The sequence below is a fragment of the Cryptotermes secundus genome, unplaced genomic scaffold (assembly GCF_002891405.2).
Source record: "Cryptotermes secundus unplaced genomic scaffold, Csec_1.0 scaffold620, whole genome shotgun sequence".
Classification (NCBI taxonomy): domain Eukaryota; kingdom Metazoa; phylum Arthropoda; class Insecta; order Blattodea; family Kalotermitidae; genus Cryptotermes; species Cryptotermes secundus.
Window position 1 is genome coordinate 120,393 of NW_019723312.1, and position 13,222 is coordinate 133,614.

At 44.5% G+C, this 13,222-nt stretch overlaps 1 protein-coding gene across 1 annotated transcript in view; it reads right to left on the minus strand.

The window, feature by feature from the left end:
• Positions 1–13,222, minus strand: part of LOC111861804 (WD repeat-containing protein 47) — a 136,224-nt gene that overhangs the window by 119,281 nt on the left and 3,721 nt on the right. Inside the window, exon 2 of the mRNA XM_023846670.2 lies at positions 4,227–4,285. The gene's annotated coding sequence lies outside the window, so the exon portion shown is untranslated. The remainder of the gene's footprint in view (positions 1–4,226; positions 4,286–13,222) is intronic.

Genomic DNA, 13,222 nt, shown 5'->3' on the forward strand with positions numbered 1-13,222 from the left:
GTTTCGGGAAAGAGTCGCTGTTTATTGTGAGAACCATATGGAACACATAAATAGACTCTGTGGGCAGAATGCAGAGACTTTATATATAAGAATTCAGTCCGTACCTCACAGGAACCACATTACGTCTCCCCTACAGAGACCAACCGGTTAATGCTGTTTGGGGGAACCGTCACTGTTTATTGTGAGAATCATACGGAACACACAAAAGTAATATCTATTGAAAAAACAGTTTATTTTTATTGTAAAATATACAGAACGCATAATACCAATGTGTTTTAAAGGGCTGAAAATGAAAACGGATCAAGGTAGATTCAAAAATAAATTAATTCTATGAAATGTTAAGATGCCGGTCTAGCAATTTTGGCTTATACTAATTAGATTTAGTATTAAAAGCAAAGCTGTCACTGTGGTTAATTAATTATGCATCAACGGTGAAGAGGTTGATGAAGTTGAGGTACAGCTCCGCCATTTCTAACCTCAGCACTAGGTTGAGGTGAGTGATCACCTTCACGCACAGGCAGGAAGAAGCCCCCCCCCCAACCGATTAGATAGGACACTGGGTGGGCCCTAGAACCAGTCTGGAAGACGCGGAAAAGAGAAAAAATTTCTTACCCACGATGGAAATCGAAATGCGATGCTTCGGCCGTCCAGCCCGTAGCCTAGTCACTATGTTGACTGAGCTACATCTGGCGGTAGGTGAGGTTCTGTGTTATGAGGATGCAATGGAGGCTACGGAAATGTCTTTCTCTTTCAACACAAAACACGAAACTGCTTACAAAATGTTCGCCTCTCTTTAGTAATGTAAATACGACAGGAGTGACATCTATACACAGAGCTGTGTTTTAACAGCTGCAAATTAAACAGGAAATTCCTTCAGCACACAACACAACTTTCTGTAAATTTTACGTAATGAGCAGTGGACTGTCCGTCGAAAATTCAACGGTAATGTTGAACAGTTCCCACGAATAACCCTTCTACTGGTCCACACTTTCACATTACCGCCCTTCAGGGACACTCTGTATTCACATTTCACTGAATATGCACGCTGTGAACTTGGGAAAGTTAAGGAACGACAGCTTGATATAATAATAATAATAATAATAATAATAATAATAATAGGCTTTGGTGGGGAATCCAGAAGGAAAGAGACCACTAGGAAGACCAAGACGTAGGTGGGATGACAATATTAAAACGGATCTCAGAGGAATCAGATGGGATGGTATGGGACTGAATTCATCTGGCTAAGGACAGGGATCAGTGGAGAGCTCTTGTGAACGCGGTGGTGAACCTTCTGGTTCCATAAAATGTTGGGAAATTCTTGAGTAGTTAAGCGTCTAGCAGATATTCAAAGAGGACTCAGCTCCATTGAGTTTGCGCTGCCAACTGTAAAAGCTTATCTGGAAAGCAAACCCCTAAGCCTAACCTTACAGGGTTCTTAGATATTTATTTCTAAAAACAAATCCAAAAGCCCGACCTTGTAGACTTGTTCTTGGAGATAAATTCTGAAGTTACCTGGCTCACCTACCAAAACGTTTCTATCAGCAGTCCCAAGGTAAAGGTCCACACTGCAGTTCCTAGTGAAACACTGTCGTTTGTTGTTTCCACCCTCTGATTGTAACTGAGCGTAGCTGTGCATAAGTTTCCAATGGGCACGACGGCATGACGAGCGCTCTGACATGGGCAGTGCTGCCGACGTTTCGGGGTAAAGGAAGACCTTCTGATAACTCTTTCCCTATTCATCCGGAACAGGCACCAGCCCTCACCTTCCCACCGTGGACCTACTGACCCGAGATCTATATATACATGAACACTCGCCCACCGTACTCACTTCGACCCTGAAGATGGAAGCAGAATGTATCTACGAAACGTTCGGCAACTCAGCCAACATCCACACGGTGGAAAGACTCGAGTGCAGAATCAATTTCTATAATTAAAGATAGAGAGATAGACAAATAGACAGACAGAGAGAGATAGATAGGTAGGTAGGCAGGCAGGTGGGTAGGTGAGGGGCGGGCAGGCAGACAGACAGACATACAGATAGATAGATAGATAGATGTTCACCTTAGAGGTCTGTCCTTGCACAACCCCTGTCAGCGAGCCCCACACAAGGATAACTACATATTACTTTTACATGGAGGTCTGCAGTGCAAACGTAAACCATATTTAAATCATACTGGAGGTTTCACCATGATCATACAGCCATGTACTTCGTTCTGAGGTCATTACAAATAGCAGATTTTACTTTCAACACACGGGGGAACCAGCGTCACTTCACACAAGTTGAGACCTTCCCTGAGACACAATATCTACAATTTCTTAAAATCACTACTAACTTCCGAGGATTCAGATGTGCGTGCTGTGCAGTAATGTATTCCACTTCCCTTCACAGAAAAATACAAAAAGAAACACTTTAAACAAAAATCGAAAATCCTTGCGGCTGGTACCGCGGATGGTACAGTGAACTAGCAAACACGCCACTCGTTCAAAACCTGATCATGGTACAGGTATACACCATTCCGAAACTGAAGGAAGCCTTCTGGTCACTAGCAGCACAAGTTGGAATGTAAGCGTCCTAGCGGTGCAACGGACAGCCACGCAATATCTGACGACACGACAACACTCGCGTTTCAACTGTAGGCCGCCTCCGGGCAATAAGATGACCACCGGACATCACAGCCAGTAAGAGTCGATAATACAAATTACAGTCACGATCAAAGGCGGAAATGTAGCTCGCGCCATGACACTGACCCCTGGGGAGCCTACCTACAGCTCTGCCGTGCTTCCTGCAATAGCACACACATACCTGCTGCCTTATCCTCAGCCTAACTATGCGTACTTAAGCACTCAGCCATGAAGACATATGGGGGAGTGGAAGTATAGCTCAATCTTTCTTGACCTAGACACTAGACGACCCTGCCGCTTTACCCACAGCGGAAAAGCCCCCAGTATCAATTAATATCCATGTCAGTGTCTTTTAAGTTTTCCAAAGCTGAGAACCTATCTGAGATTTCATCACGATATTAACCTTTACCCTGTTACTTACTCGTGGAGCTAAGCCCTTCTGGAGGAGCCGTCAATTCTACAGCTACTCAAGAATTTCCCAGCATTTTATGGAACCCGAAGGTTCATTACCGTGATCACAAGAGCCCTCCACCGGTCCCTATCCTGAGGCAGATCAATCCATTCAATACCATCCCATCCTATCTCTCTAAGTTCCATTTTAATATTGACCACCCACCTACGCCTTCGTCTTCCCGGTGGTCTCTTTCCATCTGGCTTTCCCACCAATATCCTATATGCATTCTTCTTCTCCCCATTCGTTCTATATTCCCTGCCCATCTCATCCCCCTTCACTTGATCATTCTAATTATACTTGGGGAAGAGTACAATATGCAGTTTTCTCCGACCTCCTGTAACTTCATCTCTCTTCGGTCCAAATATTCTCCTCAACACCCTGTTCTCTAACACCCTCAGTCTGTGTTCCTCCCTTAATGCAGAGACCAAGTTTCACACCCAAGGCAAAATTATAATTTTGTATGCTCTAATTTTTATGTTTTTGGACAGCAGACGAAAAGACAAAAGGTTCTGGACTGAATGGTAGCAAGCATTACCCGAGTTCAGTCTCCTCTTAATTTCCTCCTGAATCAGGTTTCGATCTGTTATTGTTGTTCCCAAATATCTGAACTGTGCCACATTTTCAAAACATCTGTTTCCTATCTTTATGTCACTATTTTGCCCTGCATTTTGGTCACGAGATAGCAACATATACTTAGTTTTCTCTGGGTTTACTTCTAGACCAACCTCTTTGCTTGCGTCAATTAAAGTTTGTGTGTTTTTCTTTATGGTATCTATATTATCACCCAGTAGATTCACATCATCAGCATAGGTCAAAAGCTGATGTGTTCCGTTTAATTTCAGTCCCACCTGGTTTCCCTGGATCTTCCTAATGGCATATTCTAAAGCAAAGTTGAAAAGGGGTGGCGATAAAGCATCTCCTTGTTTTCGACCATTCTGGATAGGAAATTTATCAGACAAATGTTTACCTACATGGACTTTACTATACGTTTCCTTTAAACATATTTTAATCAACCTAACTAGTTTCATTGGTATCCCAAACTCTATCAGAATATCGTACAATAAAAATAGCACTTATCAAAAGAAGTACAAAAGGCGACTTCTCGCGACCCGGGTGTGAAGTGCACTGCACTTGACGTCAAGCCACTTACCAACAACCGCGACACGGCAGCTCCTGGCTTCCGTGTGGCGTCTACATGAATGCCAAGTCCTGAAAACAGAAACAGATAAGGCATAAATATTGAGACAAATACTTATCGAACAGCTTCTTAATTTGTACTCTTTATCTAGCGTCATTATGCAACGCGGTAGTGTAGTTGGTTCAGGCACTATGCTACAAGCAGGAAGGTCGCCGGTTTCGATTCCCGAAGAGGTCATTGCAATTTTCAATTGACCTAATCCTTCCAGCCGCACTATGGCCCTGGGTTCGACTCAGCCTCTAACAGAAATGAGTACCAGGAATTTTCCTGGGAGTAAAGGGCGGCCGTCGCGTAAGGCTGACAGCCTCACCGCCATCTGCAAGTCGATTGTCTAGAAAATGTGGGAGCCTCGACGTCTCACAACCGTATGGGCCTCGCCGACCTGTTACAGAGACAGGTTTACATTTTTATATCTAGCGCCATTACGTATAATACTGACGGGAGGTACATGTGCCAAACGCAACTGATGACGTACTGCCTACCTAAGTTATCTCTGAGTGTGCGTCATAACTCGAGTAGCCAACCTTGCGGAAGAAAAGTCCCTATGTGTTCAACGAGATCCCCGCTATAGGTACTCTTGTTCCACTCTATGCTGAAAACGAAATCTTGTAGTTTTCTGGTGATGATGTAAGGATCTACATCACCACCCGATGAAGACGCGTTGCGAAGATGTTAAAGACACCGTACAGAGTAACCCGACCTCTGCCGCATTAATGCTAAAGAGACTGAGGTTTAAATTCCCATCCACATGAACGTTTAGGACGGCTTAAACACTATAAGGACAGCGTTTACTGTACGTAGCACCTGCTTACAATTAAACGAACTACAGAGCGGAATCCTTCCTGAGAAGCTATCTGCTTTAGAGTCAAGAAATTCCGTGCATTTTACTGAGTCTGAAAGTTCATTACCGTGTTCAAAAGACCTCGCCACTTGTCCCTATCCTGAACGAGATTAATCCAATTCACACCATACCACCCTACTTCTTTATGCCCTCCAATCTATGTCTTGGTCTTCCAAGAGGGGGTTTCCTTTCAGGTTTTCCAATCAAAACTTTACATGCAGATCTGTTCTACATCATAAATTAGAACTTTCGAAGCTTCCCATTAAGTAATTTTCTCCAGTTTCCTCGACATATAAAGTGAAGCGTCTTAATTCGTAGCCCTACTCTTCATTCAGTTACACGAGGGCAGATGTGGCGCAGCTACTGCGCGATTTTATTTGAACTTTCTGTTGCGAGAGGGCCATAAACCCAGCCACTTTCTTCACGGTAAAGCGACAGCGCGAAAGTTTCAAGGAGAAAGGCGATCACAGCTGAAATATTATTATAAAGAAGTCGCATCTAAATGGACACATTTTGAAACCCGTCTCCAACAAGACAAGGGCGATTCTGAAACGGTTTCATTGACACACACAGCGATTCAGCCTAACATCCGCTCCGGCCACAGGACGTACTACATACAGAGCCGGAATTGGCGTCCGTTAGGAACGGGAAGGTGAGAGCGGGACCTGGCACAAAAATGAAGACGTGTGAAAGACGTACAAAAAGCGGAGAGACGAAAGAAACACGGAAAGACGTACGAAAAGCGAAAAGACGCATGAATTATAGCAAATCATTTATAAACGGAAAGATGTCTGAAAAACGGAAAGGCGGAAGAAATGCGGAAAAACTTAGGAAAGGTGGAAAAACATAATGAAAATTGAAAGTTTCAGAGCAACCTTTGGGGGGGGGGGTTCACGACGCTCTCAGTAGCTACACTATAGATAAGAGTGGAATGGTAGGCTGTTGAGGTGAATGCCGAATTCCTACGGATTTTAAATGAGATGGCAGTGCCCTAACCGAGACCCTGCCCCAAGAAACTCAGAAAAACGACGAAAAATCGAGTCAGGACAGCTGGTGTCCCAGCTGAGACTAGAACCGAGCACCTCCGGACAGTCACCGCTATGGCAAGCCGTTAGGTCACGCTTCTATTAAGCCGGATAATGTTGAAAGGTTATCAAGTGACGGAGGTTTCATTTGGCTCAATTAGCTGCTTCCAGATGAACAGTGACACCAAGTGGAACAACAACTCAACTTGTGAGGTCCCATCCATTTATATGCATCAAGACTGCTATAAACCAGCTCTCTCGAGGACGCGGAAGAATCTGCCTCGAGAAATGCAAGTAGCACACACTGGTATGTAGGCTTACCGGTATATCTGAAATCAAGAACTGTCCAGAACGCTGCAATAACTCTCTGCATGTAATATGGTCATTGTGCTTAGTCCGAAATATACACTGTGTGGGCAGAATGCAGAGACTTTATGTATAAGAATTCAGTCCGTACCAAACAGGAAACACATCACGTCTCCGGTACAGAGACCAACCGGTTAATGCTGTATAGGGAAACAGTCCCTGCTTATTGTGAGAGCCATACGGAACACATAAATACACTGTGCGGGCAGAATGCAGAGACTTTATATATAAGAATTCAGTCCGTACCTCACAGGAAGCACATCACGTCTCCGCTACAGAAACCAACCGGTTAATGCTGTTTGGGGAAACAGTCGCTGTTTATCGTGAGATCCATATGGAACACACAAATACACTGTGTGGGTAGAATGCAGAGACTTTATATATAAGAATTCAGTCCGTACCTCACAGGAAGCACATCACGTCTCCGCTACAGAAACCAACCGGTTAATGCTGTTTGGGGAAACAGCCGCTGTTTATTGTGAGAATCACACGGAACACACAAATACACTGTGTGGGCAGAATGCAGAGACTCTATATATAAGAATTCAGTGTGTACCTCACAGGAAACACATCACGTCTCCGCTACAGAACCCAAACGTTTAATGCTGTTTAGGGAAACAGTCGCTGTTTATTGTGAGAACCATATGGTACACACAAATACATCGTGTGGGCAGAATGAGGAGTTCTTAATTCTTAAGGAAATATGGTACATATAGTCACCACTGTGCTTTAAAGGGTCAAATTCATTGTAAGCTTAAGCCTTGTCTTGCTTACGTTCTGAATAGAACCGCGTACTGATCTAAGGCACATATTGCATACAGTATGTTTCCTTCGCTTTGTAAACATATATAAGTGGGCCCCACTCATTCACCCATGCAGAATCTTTATTTCACATTTCTCTGAGCACGCCACGGTCCCTGAAGATAATTCGCGTGCTACACGCTAATTGCCTGAACAAATTACTAGCATCACACCAGAAAATTAGCGGTATTCCAGAACATCGTATCGTCTAGTACTCTTTCAAAACATTACAGGCCAATCTTATTATTATTATTGTTAATATTATTATTATTCCTGTCCTATTACAGGGTGATCCATTTATAATTGTATCCTGATAAAAAACATTGCACTATACACCTCACTGTACTATTGCTGAAACACGTTATTCAGTCTTTTCACTGGAATTTCAGGTAAGACAACGTTGGGTTCAGCCAACTGCATAACGATGCATATGATCAAGGACTTTTTCGGAGCTAGGGTCATTTCTAAGGGCTGTGGCACTCAGATCTCCGGATCTAACACCCGCCGTCTTTCCTGTGGGGGTTCCCTTAAAAAGTACATGTTCCAAAACGTTCCAAGAAGCGTACTGCGGAAAGCGGACACTGAACATGCCATCGGCACGTGTTTCTCGGAACATGTTCAGGAATACAGATGAATGTGTTCTGAACAACGGCGGCCGTTTCCAGTATCTCCTGTAACAGTTGTTTAAGCCTTGTGTTCAGTGCAATATAAATAGGCTAAAATATGTTATATTGATCGTCAATTACACTAATCAAGGCAAAGGATTGGATGGACAAGGCATGTAGCACGCATGAGGGGAAGGGGATTTAATATACGGTTGTAGTGGGAACGCCAGAAGAGACCGCTAGAAAGGCCTAGACGTAGGTGGGGGACAATATTAAAATAGATCTTTGAGCGATAGGACGGCGTGGAAGAGGGTGGATTGATCTGGCTCAGGGTAGGGACCAGTGACAGGTTCTTGTGAACACGGTAATGAATGTTTGGGTTCCATAAAATTATAGAAAATTCTTGAGTAGCTGAGAGACACTGAAAGAAGATTTGAAAGGCAAAAATTCATATTTATGGGTCAATTTTTCCTTCATGTCCTTCAACCTTCTTTTCACGTCTTAGGCACCTGCTTTCTCCAATTCCATAGCCGTCTTTCAGACGGTCTACCTGTGATCCTTCGGTTTGTATTGACCACACGCTTAGACAGTCTGCCGCTTTCCATTCTGCTCAGATGAATTCATCGCTTTTCTTCTATAGTCACCTATTCCATTATTACGAGAAACTACAGGGAATTCTTTCCGCATATCTTCACTTCATTTGGTACCTCCTTCCGGCACTGCTTAAGAATTTCATTTCCGCCTCTTGAATTTTGCTTGCGCTTTTGTAGCTCAGCGCCCAAGTCATTGCGTCATTACTATATACAGGGTGATTCACTCGGGGGAACCTCCGAATCAATACTTGTAAGACACGCAATACTTACAGACGAAAACGAAACTTGGCGAGTACATATCTTGGTGGGTATGGAGATATCTGAGAGATGACAGCACCTTGGAGACACAGGTCGACAGGACACGGCGCTGCGTGTTTCCAAATGCTGCAACCAACACAGCAGGAGGGATAACTATGTGAAGGTAATGAGGCGACAGGCACCGAAACACCGTTGGAAAGTAAATACATGGTGTTACCAAGTTTCGTTTTAACCGTTACATTCAGTGGTTTATATTTATTAATTCGGGGCATCCTCCAAGTTAAATCACCCTGTACAATTCTCTCTTTCTTTTCTTAATATTCACTGTCCCACGTATTGCTTGAAATTGATGCGTTTTCATTTCCTTGTATAAGACAGTAAAGTTGTCCCTGTACTTAACTAATTAAGCACTACGCCATGAAGACGTATTGGGGAGTAGATGTATAGATCCACGTTTTCTTCACCTCGGCAATAGTTGGAGGTGAGTGGTGAGCTTCACGCCCCGGCCGCTTCACCCTGGTACCCAATGAATATGAGGATGGGTAGGCCTCACAGCCGGTCTGGATGACGTGGAGAAAATTCTCGACCCTACCAGGATTCGAACGCCCACCGCTCGGTCATCCAGCCAGCAGCCAGTTACTATACCGACTGAACTCTCCCAGCTGCCTTTTATTTCCTTGTGTAACATGATCTAATCAACTCTATATTTCAACGCCGTAGGACTTGAAGAATACCTTCGATGGACGAAACCACATCATATCAGATCACGTCCTCGAGGAATTTCGCGCCTCTTCCAACAAAGAGGCATATCACAAACCCAATGCTCCCTGTCCCACTGCCCGCAGCTTCTCTCTATGAGAAAGATAGAATTCTCGAAAGGAACGGCTCCCTAGCAGAGGAGCAGCCTTTCGACTGCTCAACCCACTCAGTAGTGAGCCAGTTTCAATATAGTAGTGATTTCCTAGGCAATGAAAACACAAGCGACAAAAGAATAGCAGACGCTTCCGACTTCGGGGCTATCGACGTTTCGGAGAAATATATGGCCTCCATCTTCAGCAGGTTCCTCTCAAACGCAGTATGCATTTCATTTTTCTTTGTTTCTTCTATCTTCTCTATGTCTCTTCCTTTCTAACATCTATCAAGATAGATATTTAACGTCCCTTCTCTTCATCTCTGTATATCGTTTCTCCTCTCGTCTTTTTTCGTTTATTTCTATCCAACAATATTTCTTTCGCTCTTTGTTCTTTATCTGTCGCCTTTTTATTTCATCCTATTTCGCTGACTTACTTGCTACCTACCAATCTTTGTCTCTATTAGGTAAATGTAAAGTGAAGCTATCTCTGTAGCAGACCGTGGAGGCTCACAGGGTTGTGAGACGTCGAGGCTCCCACATTTTCTCTAGACAGCCGGCTCACAGACGGCGGCAAGGTTGTCAGCCTTACGCGCCGACCGGCCGCCCTTTACTCCCAGGAAGATTCCTGGTACTCATTTCTGTTAGAGGCTGAGTCGACCCCAGGGTCATAGTGCGACTGGAAGGACTAGGTCAATTGAAACATCCAATGACCTGATCGGCAATCGAACCCGCGACCTTCTGGTTTGTAGCATAGTGCCTTAACCAACTACGCTACCGCGTGCCCCTCTTTGTCTCTGTTTCTGAAGGATATGAGCCCATACGGGAGAGATCTCGGTGTGAATGAGAGAATACTGAACTGCAAATAAGAAATACGATATGGTGTGTGGGCCGAACTTCTGCGGGCCAGTAGTTACGACCCGGGGTAGCTCAGTCTGTATAGCGACTGTCTACGGACTGGACGAAAGAGAGGTCGGAGTTCGATTCCTGGTAGGGTCAGAATTTTCTCTTCTCCATATCGTCCAAGCCGACTCTGGAGTCCACCCAGCCGCTTATCCATTGGGTACCGGGGACTCTTTCGCCGGGGGTAAATCGACAGGGGCGTGAAGCTGACCACTCACCTCCAGCTAGTGCCGAGGTCAAGAAAATGTGGATCTATAGATCCACTTCCCCATACGCCTTCATGGCGTAGTGCTTAATTAGTTAAGCACATGGACAACTTTACTTTTTTTTTTACCTTTTGCGACCTGTAACCGGTCAAGTAATCTATTCACCAATCCAAACCCCTTCTATAGTCACACACACACCGTGACAATACCTATTTCCTTCGTGGGTTGCTTTATGACGCTGTCAGCCACTAGATTATGCAGAATCAAATGGTAGGATGACAAATGTGAAAGGAGCTCGGTTCGGTCCTTACCTGAAATAACTAAGGAAACCGAGGACAAAAAAATCAGGATATCCAGGGTCCTGGCCGAGATTCGAAACTAGTAACGCCTGAATATGAGAAGAGTGTTACCGCTACGTTAACCCGTCCAGTAATATCTGTTTTTTTTTCAGACGTAAAATACTCGTAGGTGTCTCAGTCCTAGGATCTGCAAAAGCATCATCCAGTTGAAGTGTCCAGCATCAGCATCAACCTCAGCCCATGTTCACAAGACTGTTAAGTAGAAGTGGGCAGTCGGTGTCACTTGGCGCAATGCCACAGAAGAGAGACGCACCGAGGTGTGACCTACACACGCAGTAACTTCTCTGTTCCCACTCTGCAAACGCCGATAAGGATAAGAATAAAATCTGTGGTGGAAGAAGTGGAATTCGGTCACGTGTTCTCCTAGCAGCTCGGTTTCCCTTGCCAATTCTCATTTCACAAAATGCTCCATTTCTTTCTATTATTCGGGGTTGGTGGAGGGCATGCGGTAGCGTAATTGGTTGAGGCACTATGTTACAAACCGGGAAGCTGTGGGTTCGATTCCCGATTTTCAACTGACCTAATCCTTCCAGCCGCACAATGGCTCTGGGGTCGACTCAGCCTCTAACAGAAATGAGTACCAGGAATCTTCCTGGGGGTAAAGGCCAGACGACGCGTAAGGTTGACAATTTCACTGCCATCTGTAACCCGATCCTCTAGAAAATGTGGGAGCCTCGACGTCTCACACCCCTATGGACTTCCACAAACTGTTATAGGGACAGCTTTACCTTTTTTACATTTATCATCCGGGGCTGGTACACTGGGCCATATAAGGGTACGAAGGAATTCTGTCTCACCCCACTCTAAAAATTATAATAATTAACTTTACTAACATAAAGAATCAGCGGCCTCCGTAGTCTAGAGATAACGTTCCCACCTCACGATTCGTGGTACGCGGGTTCAAACCCGGCGGAGGTCGTGGAATTTTTAAGGGCGGAAAAATTCAGGGAACAAGTCCTCCGGGAGGGACTTTAAGCCGTGGGTCCCGTGTCGTAGCTTTACGGCACGTAAAAGAACCTCATATCTCCAAAGGAGGTCACTGAGCTAAATTCAAGGACATTTCCCGCCCAACAGTAGTCTCTAACGCCTCTGATAGATGGGGGAAGCATTATAGATACCGCCAAGCCAGTAGAGGCCGAACTCGCTGGCTCGGTCGGGACTGATGGTACGCACCAATATCGGTAGGGTATAGAGACTGGTAGAATATCATAGAGGGAAGCACAATGGACCAATACTGGTCTCAGTGCATGGGGAAACCCACCCTCTCCAATAACTAACTAACTAACATAAAGAATCGGAAGTACCCGTTAGTCGTCCGAGATGTGGTTACTTTCTTGGTCAATATCACAACATAGGTAGCTAACACGTTAACCTTTAGAATACACAGCTTAGTATGTGTACCGCCTACTTTAGCGTTGAAGGCCCTGCATTCTGCCCACACAGTGTATTTGTGTGTTCCGTATGGTTCTCACAATAAATAGCGACTGTTTCCCCAAACAGCATTAACCGGTTGGACTCTGTAGCGGAGACGTAATGTGTTTCCTGTGAGGTACGGACTGAATTCTTATATATAAACTCTCTGCATTCTGCCCACACAGTGTATTTATGTGTTCCGTATGGTTCTCACAATAAATAGCGGCTGTTTCCCCAAACAGCATTAACCGGTTGGTCTCTGTAGCGGACACGTAATGTGTTTCCTGTGAGGTACGGACTGAATTTTTATATATAAAATCTCTGCATTCTGAATCTCTACCGCAGATTTTGCACATCGCCTTAACAACCGTGATTCCTGTATATATTGGTTCGAATACAAAGAAATATGTCTTATATTTTTGCTTGTCTATTTGCAGTTTATTTTTAGAACGCCGTTATTAACTCAGGATATGAAATGAATGGAGGATATTACATAAGGAACTGCACAAGATGCTAAAGAAAGCGGTCGTGGTCTAATGTGGATACCATTTCGACATCTACCTTGCGGTACTGAACGAAACCTCAAGAAAACTCAGAATACCTAGCGTCCCTGCCGAGATTCAAACACAACACATCCGGAATACGAGTCTATATGCGTTACCGCTACGCCACCGCGATCAGTCAAGTGTGTGGAAGTGTCTGGGTAATTCGGAGATGGATTACTCCCT